The sequence below is a fragment of the Zootoca vivipara genome, chromosome 15, assembly GCF_965207765.1.
Source record: "Zootoca vivipara chromosome 15, rZooViv2.hap1.1, whole genome shotgun sequence".
In the NCBI taxonomy this organism is placed as follows: Eukaryota; Metazoa; Chordata; class Lepidosauria; order Squamata; family Lacertidae; genus Zootoca; species Zootoca vivipara.
This window is the reverse complement of record NC_142598.1, coordinates 28,331,267-28,341,298: the sequence shown is the minus strand read 5'-3', so window position 1 is coordinate 28,341,298 and position 10,032 is coordinate 28,331,267. Positions and strand designations below refer to the sequence as shown.

The 10,032-nt window shown below is 47.3% G+C and overlaps 1 protein-coding gene across 3 annotated transcripts in view; it reads left to right on the top strand.

The window, feature by feature from the left end:
* Positions 1 to 10,032, top strand: part of KIAA1958 (KIAA1958 ortholog) — a 67,360-nt gene continuing 57,328 nt past the window's right edge. For 2 of the 3 annotated variants that reach the window (XM_035140447.3, XM_088658385.1), the window contains exon 1: positions 1 to 237. The gene's annotated coding sequence lies outside the window, so the exon portion shown is untranslated. Of the gene's footprint in view, positions 238 to 709; positions 844 to 10,032 lie in introns of those variants that run through there. The other variant, XM_088658386.1, reaches the window with a different exon arrangement.

The window sequence follows — 10,032 nt, the reverse complement described above, 5'->3', positions numbered from 1 at the left end:
ACACGCGCGCGCGCGGGCACAGTGTGAGGTGAGGAGGAGGTGGAAGAAGACCGAGCACGGGGGATGAAAGACACCTCAGGCACACACACAAACACACACCACACTCCCCTTCCTAGTCCGAACAATATATGACGGTCAGGAGCGCAACCGCGCCATTCAATATCACGAATAGAGCACCAGCTCCTCCCGCCCCTCGCGACACGCGCGCCCCGCATTCCTATGGACAGGCACGTGCAGGTAGGTGGATAGCAGAGCCGTGGCGCGGAGGGGGGAGTGTTGGAGTTGGGGAGGGGGGCAAGCAGAAGAGAAATGGCGCGAGTCTGTGGAAGGGGCGCGTATGCTCTATTCTCTCTCTCGCGCGCACATTGCGAAAGGGGGCTGGCCGCTCTGGAGTACTTTTGACAACTGAGGGGACCTGAGAGGGGGAAAGTCTTCTTCTCGCTCTGCCGTTTTGGCGGGAGGGGGCAGGAAGACGGCTGGCATTAAGACGAGAGAGGGGGGGTTGCGTGAAATAGGGCAGTTATTGAATGGAGGAAGGAGGCGATATGGGTGAGGAGCGTCTCTCCCCCCCCCAATACAAACAAACAAACCAACAAACACTGTGTCTCTGCGGTGGCCTCTTTGGAAAGCTCGAGCCCTCGAGCCCTCACTTAACGAAGGGGCTTTATTGCCCGGCATTTACTGCGCGAGCAAGTTTATTAGAGCATGAAAGGAACGAAGCGTTTGGCTCTCTTTCCTCCTCCTCTAGCGAAGAGGGGAAAGCAGAGGCTTTGAAGACGCGAGTCGAGAGATGGCTGAATTCAGAAGTGGGCACGGAGCGCGCGAGGCAGGCAGGACCGGCAGGTGTGTCGCAGGGGTCGTGGGAAAAGCGCGTTTTCTCTGGGGTTGGGTGGAACTGGGCCGCGCGCGTTCGGGGAGGGAGCGTCGCTGTACGTGGCCGGAGTGGAGGGTAAGGTGCGCTTCTAACGTGGGGTCTCCAGTTATTAGCGTGCGCGTTATCAGCCTGGATAGCGCAGCTGGCTTGAGCAAGGTGCTGATGACGCCAAGGTCGCAGGTTCGATCTGCTGCGTATTCCTTCGTTACAGCGGGTTGGACTAGATGATCCTCAGGTTCATTTAACAATCCTATGTTATATTTAGTATTTAGTAAGAAAGCTGGGGCAAGGTGTGGCGGGACAGGAGGATGAAGTGTCTCTCTTTGAGGCAAGCGGCGCCCTGCTATACATGTCTACTCAGAAGTAAGAGCCGTCGAGTTCAACGTCTCTTGCACCCACGTAAGTGGGTGAAGGACTCTTCCCACTGGGAAAGAGCTCATCCCTTTCCTCTGTTTAATACGGATCCTTACTGGCAAACGAGAATCGTCATGCCCTGTTCATGGAATTTCGTCGTGCAGAAATCAGCCTTTCTTTACTTTGACCTAAACAGACGAAAAGGAGGAGAAGCAGAAAGGAGGGGAGGGGGGGGGCAAGAAGAGTTACAAGGAAAAGCTTTCGGCTTTGTTAAGTGTGGGGGGGGGGCGGGATACAACATTCTTCTATAGAGTCTCTAGTTGGTTGGAAGTTTTCTCGCGCGCGCCTTCCTCTTGCCGGGTGTCGAACGTTTGCTTGCGGCTTGTTCCCTAACAAATAGAAAGGCTGTAGAAAGGTGTCCCTCGTTGATTTTGGTAGCAAATGCATCCATTACAGTCCTCTAAAGCACAATTCTATAAACACATTGTACTCCCTGAAGCTTACTTCTGTGTAGGCATGTACAGAATTACAGTGTTCATGGCAGAAGTCAAAATCAGGCACTGCTAGCAGAACTAAAGGCTCGGAGTCCCACCAAGAAGTTGAAGGGAGAAAATGCTCTCTTTCACTCTGTTTCACATTTACTTTCCCTGCAATAGAAGGGGAGCATGGGAAAGTATTAGCACCCTTCTCTCAGTAATTTCTAAATTCCAGTTAGTTTTTCATCCCAAATTAAGGTGAGATTCAAGTGACAAATACCGACACCTCTGCTAACAGAGGCCCTGATGTTTTATCCTAGGATCCTTTCACGATTTTCTCATTGCGTGTTTAGATCTTTAAACCTCACCCTATAAATCAATTCAGACAAGACTCAAATTTTTGGTTTGGTTTTTGGCAGAATTTAGGCCACAACTTTATTGATTACAGCAAGTGAGTGGTTGCATAGGCTCTGGTTCGACTAGCTCCCTGCACCGTTGGCAGGTAGCGCTGACCCAGGGAACCAGCATAGGTCAGCCTAGGGTGAACACCTGGAATGGCGGAAAGCCGGAGACATGCTATGTCCACCACCCAGATGTCCCCCTGGACTCAGGCATGGGCACAACCAGGGCCGTCTTAAGCGCCCCTGGCGCCGTGGAGTGATGGATTCCTCTGGCGCCCCCCCCCGTTTCCCAGTGCGGTGGGGGGGCAGGCGCCGCTGTGCGGTGGGCGGGCAGGCACAGCGTGGTTGCCGTGAGCGCAGCTGCACGTCGAACCGGCGGGCCCAGCTCGCGGCGCCCTCCTGGCGGGCCGGCGCCATGGTGCCTTGCGCCACCGGGGGTCTACCTAGAGCCGGCCCTGGGCACAACCCCTCACAGGGTTGACCAAACCATTGAGTCCCTGGATTCCTTTAATGGAATAGCCTTCACATAGGGATGGCAAGAGCGTTTCCCCATCCCTATCACCTGAACCAGAGCCTATCCGTCACAAGAGGACCTGTGCTGTCTGCCAACCACTCACACCTGTAACCAATCCCTTAACCCCACTGACACGGAGGTCAGCCATAAATCATTCCCAGATGCTCTAGACAGATGAACCCCATCAAGCCTGTATATGGACGCATTGCAAAAGGTAATACCCAGGTGACTGATCACTGTCCCGCCCAAGGCCAGAACCTTCTTGGTCACTGTGCTCTGGATGCGCCTCCTGGCCCTCTTGGTGGCAGCTGGGCAACGACTTCCTCTCCATTTGCGTTGTGGCAGCAGTTGCGACCAGAATATTTTGAGTCCAGGAAGAGCTGCTTTCAACTCTTCCGAGTCCTCCTGCATGCGGGTGCGCAGGCGTAAGCTGGGAGCTTCTGGCAGGTCGTTCTCGCCCAGCTGCACCACCATCGCCGCAGGCGTGCCTTCCTCAGACACCTTCGGCTGCACCATTGGAAGAAGCTCCTCCCAACGCATTCCTCATCTGGATATCAAGGACAGTTGCACATGGTCGGGGAGCCCGAGCCCACGTCCAAATCCAGACTTCGCCGTCCTCTAGCTGGCCCAGTGGACAATGCTGTGCCCCACTATCCAGACATGCATGGGAGGCGGACCTAGGAATGAACAGAATAATGTTAGCAGCTGCACCTCAGCACCGTTTCTGAACATAACCCTTGTATGCTTCGGATTTCCAACGGCCAGGATCCTTAATCCTGTCGATGGACAGGCCCCAATGTGCAGCGGTAGTAGCTGGCCCAATGCGGAAAGAATGAGGTGCGAACTCCCTGGCCGACAGGCTGCATGCTGAGATTGCCCTACGCATTACTGCAGCGAATTGATGCCTCCTTAACAAGGACCCATCCTCGTGAACCAGGAAGGGGCCATCCCCAGGTGGATGAAGTGCCAAATATTTCCCGGCATCCTTAACTGGACAAGGGCCAGGCTTACCAGTGGCAGGCAAGCTCATCAAGGCGCCTCTGCCCAACTGGTCAGTTTTTGAATTGCGAATAGTGAGCACAAGCTCATCAGCAGCCAACTGAACATCCTGCAAAAGTAAGCCCCTGGAAACCTTGTCCTGTGCTGACTCCAGCACCACTTCGCACACATGCAGTGCACCGAAGAAAGCAATCGAAAATGCTGCTGAAAAGAGTCTTGCCGACCAGCAAATAAGCCTCAGCTTGCTACGCATAGCGCATAAAAGATCAAAAGTGACTGGCCTCCTACCTGGCGCCTGAGTGGTTGCAATCTGGCCCGGGAAGCTCCTGCAGCCAATTGGAAGCCCCGGAAGCCCCGTCAGACGTTCAGCTTCCAAAATAACGTTTGAAAACAGGAAGACTCACTTCTGGGTTTCGATCGTTCAGGAGCCAATTTGTTTGGGATCCAGGGCGTTCAAGATCCAAGGTACGACTGTACTAGAATGTTGGATTCCAGCACCAGGGAGAACTATATTCAACTCCCCTGCCCCCATCAAGTTCGCTGCATGACCTTGGGCCAATTCACTATAACATTATCCATGCATTTTGTTTCCATGTTAACCAGTAAGGCAGGGATGAATGCGCTTGCTCTGGTCCGCATAACTGTCCCTCTTCGTGAAGATCCAAAGCAGGAGACAGTTGTACTCAAGGAGGTTCCTTATATCAGATCTTCACCCTCCTCCAACTTGTGGAGGACAACAAAGCTAGTGCATTCATTCCCACAACCCTCTTCGTGTGTTAACTGAATACGGAAACATTAATGCCTGAAGAAGACTTGCATCTCAGCCTAATATGCACCATAGGGTTGTTGCGAGTATAATATAAGGGGACATTATGCATGCTGCTCTGTTTTCCTTGGAGGAAGGGCAAGAAAAGAATATGACAAACTTATTGAGTAGATTCTTCCATGATAAATAGAACACTTTCTTCATTTGGCATACACCTAGGGCTATACATTCAGTTGTCTCTTTTATTTGAACTCATATTGGCTCCTCCAAGCTTTGAGCAGCTCTTCAAGCCAACTTCCAGCATCTCTGATTTGAAACTCTGGTAACTACGTCTATATCTCACAATACTTATTTCCCACAACAGACAGCTGTAGAACATGTGAGATACTGTCTTTGATTAGATTAACAAACCTGTTCAAAGACATATTAGAATTCAGAGTTTCACTGAATTCTTCATCAGGCAAAAAAGGGCATTCGGAGTGTAAAAGTTTGGCTTAGCTCTTATATGTCAGTTTTTGGTTTAGAGACATCTGTTTCTGAAGACTAAAGTTTTGTATGGCTAGAAATTAGATTACTTTTTGGCTAGTGATGGGCACCTTTTATGAGTTCTCAAATTACAAACTTGTAAGGTTCATGGAAAGTCCAAGTAAAACAGCACAATATGAAATAATGCTCACCTAAAGTTATCAAAGTATTTGTGATGGCACACACATTCTTTAAATAATTGCCTAGCCATTTGCCAAATGTCCATCTTGGCTAGCAAAAACTCTTTGTGTAACTCTTCCAACATTATATGTTATTGTTATTTATTTATTTATTACATTTATATTCCGCCTTCCATCCAAGGATCACAGGATGGTTTCCAATATATAAAAAAACAAACACAAAATGCACAACATAGTTACAAATGAAAGGACACTGTCTTTAAATATAGTATCAGATTTGATTGGAAGAATCTCTCGACTTTGCTACCGTTTCATAAGTTGTTGTGATCAAATGTACTTTATTATGGTTTGCTTTAAAAATTCCTCTTGATGTTATTTTAATTAGTTTCTTCAAAGGAGTAATGGAGCAAATTTTAATGGAGCAGAAAGCTGACAAGTTATAGTAATGTGATCCTTGCCATAGCTTCCCCCACTTTTTAACTACATACTAGTCATAATGAGCCTAAGACAGGATCCAGTCTGGGAGAGTAGTTTCCTGCTTTATGCAAAAGCAAACTTGGATTTGTCACAAGAATGTAGCAAAATATATTAAGAAACATGCCAGAGAGGATGCAATTAGGTAAGACAGAACCTTAAAACACAATTGTATGTAATTTGGGTTATAATAATTGATGCTGGGTGAGCGGGAAGCGATTAGTTTTGTTGAATTGGAGTATGATTGTCAAGTAAATGTAAATTTCTATATGGGGAAAAATACTATTTTTTTAAAAAAAAGAAGAATCAATGTATTTAGCATTAACTCTGGAATTTTGTACTCAATTTTGACCAAACTAAGCCTCCTAGGAGTCTTTTGCTCTAGGCTGCTTAGTTTGGTGAGAATCAAATATACACTTCCAGAGTTAATGCTAAATGCCTTATTCTGGTATATGAGCCCTCGTAGCTGCCAGAGGGCTGTAAAAGATTGTGTCCCGAGCTTTTTAGACCTGTCTATCCATGTACTGTTTGAAACCAAAGGGGCACATTGGTTTGCCCAATGCAAAATTTATTGGCATTATTTTTAGCTCTCCTACCCCTCTTTCGGGACGCGGGTGGCACTGTGGATTAAACCACTGTGCTGCTTGGGCTTGCTGATAGAAAGGTCGGCAGTTCGAATCCCTGTGACAGGGTGAGCTCCTGTTGTTCGGTCCCAGTTCCTGCCAACCTAGCAGTTCCAAAGCACATCAAAGTGCAAGTAGACAAATAGGTACCGCTCTGGCGGGAAGGTAAACGGCGTTTCCGTGTGCTGCTCTGGTTTCTCCAGAAGCAGGTTAGTCATGCTAGTCACATGACCCGGAAAAAACTGTCTGCGGAAGCGGACAAATGCTGGCCCCCTCGGCCTTTAAAGCGAGAGGAGTGCCACAACCCCAGAGTCATTTGCAACTGGACTCAATTGTCAGGGGTTCTTTATCAGGTCTGCAGTGATGTTGTAAAAGGATGCCTGTACAACCTGAACAAAGTTCTCTCCCCTTAAGCAATGTGCATTTGGCTAAAGAAAATGGCAGACTAAAGAGATGCAGTGGTTCCATTACGTTTGTTTAAAGATCAACATTAAATGACCTGAGATGGGAGAAGATGCATGAACTTGCAGCACCCTTCCGTCTCCTATGAATGCGAAAAGGGCAAAATCGTCTCCTTCCCTACACAGTCATCATGCAGTGTTAGTCTTTCTAGAGACTTGTGCCAATAGTGTAAGAAAAATTAGCAATAACCACAATTATTTTATCATTTGTACCCTGCCCATCTGACTGGGTTGCGCCAGCCACTCCGGGCTGCTTCCAGGATATACAGAAACATAATAAAACATAAGACCACTGTACTCTGCACTCTATCTTAGAATACCTATGTAATAGTGGCCCAAAGTTAACCGACAAACTTTTCATAAAATGACCTTGGAGCAACAGCTATTTAATCATAATTTCATTGATCTTTGTTCCAAAATGTTGATTTCTTTTTGTGGGTAAAAGAAAAAAAGGAAATCAGCCATATTGAATGAATTATTCTGTAAGGCAGAAATTATGTATCTGTGCGCAAGTATGTTTCCTTGGTAACTAATATACTACACAGATTCCATAATGAGTTGCTCAGTCTGCTAGCAACTGTGTATATTGCCTTACTCAGTAATTGTGTCTTGAAGTGAGTACGAGGTCTTGTTTATATGACTATTCAAACACATGCTATCAAAGATAAATTACACTGAAAAATGGAAATCTTCCACCTACGGGACTATATTTCTGGTATATACAGAGTGATATATTGTATAAAAGTTCCTGCGTAAATAATGCAAAATATTTATTCTGCTTGAGAGATCTTGCATCTAACGGTATAAGCCAGGCATCCCCAAACTGCTGCCCTCCAGATGTTTTGGCCTACAACTCCCATGATCCCTAGCTAACAGTACCAGTGGTCAGGGATGATGGGGATTGTAGTCCAAAACATCTGGAGGGCCGAAGTTTGGGGATGCCTGGTATAAGCTCATACGTAATATGTACTGCTCACGCGCCCTGCAGTACAATAAGCTAATAATTCATTGGGTTCAGTTTCTATGTGCAATCTGATCCTATGTGCTTTTACTGAGAAGTTAACCCCAGTGAGGTCAGTGGTGGATAACTCAATGAAAATGCCAACTCATTGTGTGGCAGTGGGTGGGTGAGGAAACAAATTCCATGCGAGAGATTATTAGGAAAGGGATTGCAAATAAAACTGTTGCTGCCTTAATGCCGTTACATAAATCTATGGTGCAACCACATTTGGAATATTGTGCACAGTTCCTATTGCTTCATCTCAAAAAGTTTATTAAATTGTACAGCTTGAAAAGGTGAATTGAAATGATACGAGGCTTTAACCCCCTTGCGTACAGGGAAAGGTTTATGCTTTTTTTGGCTTTATAGTTGGACTGTGTGTGTGTGTGTGTGTGAGAGAGAGAGAGAGAGAGAGAGAGAAAGGGAGGAGATAATAAAATGATACAAAGTGTGAAGAAAGTACATAGAGAGAAACTATCCAGCCCTTCCCTGACATAGCCCAAGACGCACGATAGGGGCAGCAGAATAGGATGGAAGGCTGAAAGACATAGGAAGCAGCTAACCTGTTGCAGCTGCAGCGAGTTGTTAGCTTCCACAGTTGACCATGCTCAGGGCCGTCTTAAGTATATCCGGCGCCGTGGTGCAAAGCTCCCTCGGGCACCCCCCTCCGTTTCCCAGAGTTGCCCACCTTTTTTTAAGGGAGGACAGCACTGCCGGTGGGGCTGAGGGTGGCTCCTCTGGCAGGGAAGAGGTGGAGGCTGGATGCGGCGCCTCCCAGCTCAGCTGGCCACTTCATGTCACGGTGGCCACGGCAGACGGAGGCTCCGGGCGCAGCGCTGCTTCGGTGCGGCATGGTGGAGGCGGGCGAGGGTGGCGAGCTGATGCTGGGAGACGCTGTGTCCAGCCTCCGCCTCTTCCCTGGCACCCTCCATGGGTAAGATGCTCTTGACCATGCTCCTGGAGCCATGGGAGAATAGTTCCATGAGCAATAGTCTTCTCAGAAGCAAAGACCTACTCATGTCCTAGGCAGGTGTGGCTGGAAATCACAATATGAAAGGGAGAGGGGGGATGAGGCCAAGGGAGGAGTTTGATTGCTCAGGGAGGCTACCAGGACCTAGCTGCCTGAAGAAGCCAGTGCTTGTTTCCCGGTTTCCCAGAAGAGCTGACCTCAGACTCTTCTAGTGAGAGATCTCGTCTGCTCTCTTTTGGTGACCTCTGCCTGAGTGAGCCAACTGGTACTGCTTTTTAAAGTGCATCTAAAGAGGCCAATATCTCACAAGTTGAGATCCATTTTTCCCCCGAGTGTGTGATTAGTGTTTGGGAGTGGGGAATGATCCTACCATCACCATTGCCATGGTATGGCGAAGCAGTTGTGCATCATGTTGCCCCCTCCTGGTATAGGTTAGAGTTTTCTACCATCTACTTGAGCATCTTAGTAGATCAAGGACTTACCCTGAAGCAGAGGAATGCAAGAGAAGTGCCTAGGACAGATTAGATCAGGCATCCCCAAACTTGTCCCTCCAGATGTTTTGGGGCTACAACTCCCATCATCCCTAGCTAACAGGGCCAGTGGTCAGGGATGATGGGAGTTGTAGTCCCAAAACATCTGGAGGGACAAGTTTGGGGATGCCTGGATTAGATCTACAGTAAGAGAGTTTCTCATTCCACAGGTCAGTCAGGCTATTGAAAGAACAGCTGTTGACATAACCAGGAAGATGCTTTCACATAATGTTCTTGCAACCAATTGAATCTTTATGTCTCAGGAGACAGAGTTTGTCCAAATTAGTCACCCATACCTACAAAGTTTTGGGAGTCTTTATTAGGCAATAATCAGTTCATCAGCAATCTGTGTCAGAATTCGTAACTTGTCCCTGATTTACAATGCCACACATACAGTCACAGATGAACTGGCTGCATTTTGCACTGGATACTTGGTAAAGTGGTAGTATCTTTGTAGGGTGATATGATGCTATATCCTGCTTGTCCTTCTCTGTGAAGGTTTTGGGTTGGATATTGACTGGAACTGTGCTGGCCAAATGTGGTCTTCCTTATCATCCAGTCAGGCTTCAGTAATGCATGCCAAATCAGTAAGCTTTATCCTGAATGAAATTGGATAACAGATGTCTTGTTTGGCAGGAGCCAATTATACTGCCTCTGTAAAGTGAAGGTGAAAAAAATATTTGCTCATATGCTTGCAAGCAATTATATTGATTTGGAATGCCCTAGTATGGGTTCAGAACTTCCATAGGTTTAGTACCTTTTTCACTCTGACATAGCATTTGGAATCCATGCAGTTCCAACAAAATATATGTGTAGTTATGTCATGTTTCCTCCCTGCTGCACATTTGTTTGCAGTTCTCACCATGCCTCCGTTCCAGCTAGTGTCTTGCTAAGTAAACTATTCTGAAGCATTGCATTGCATTCT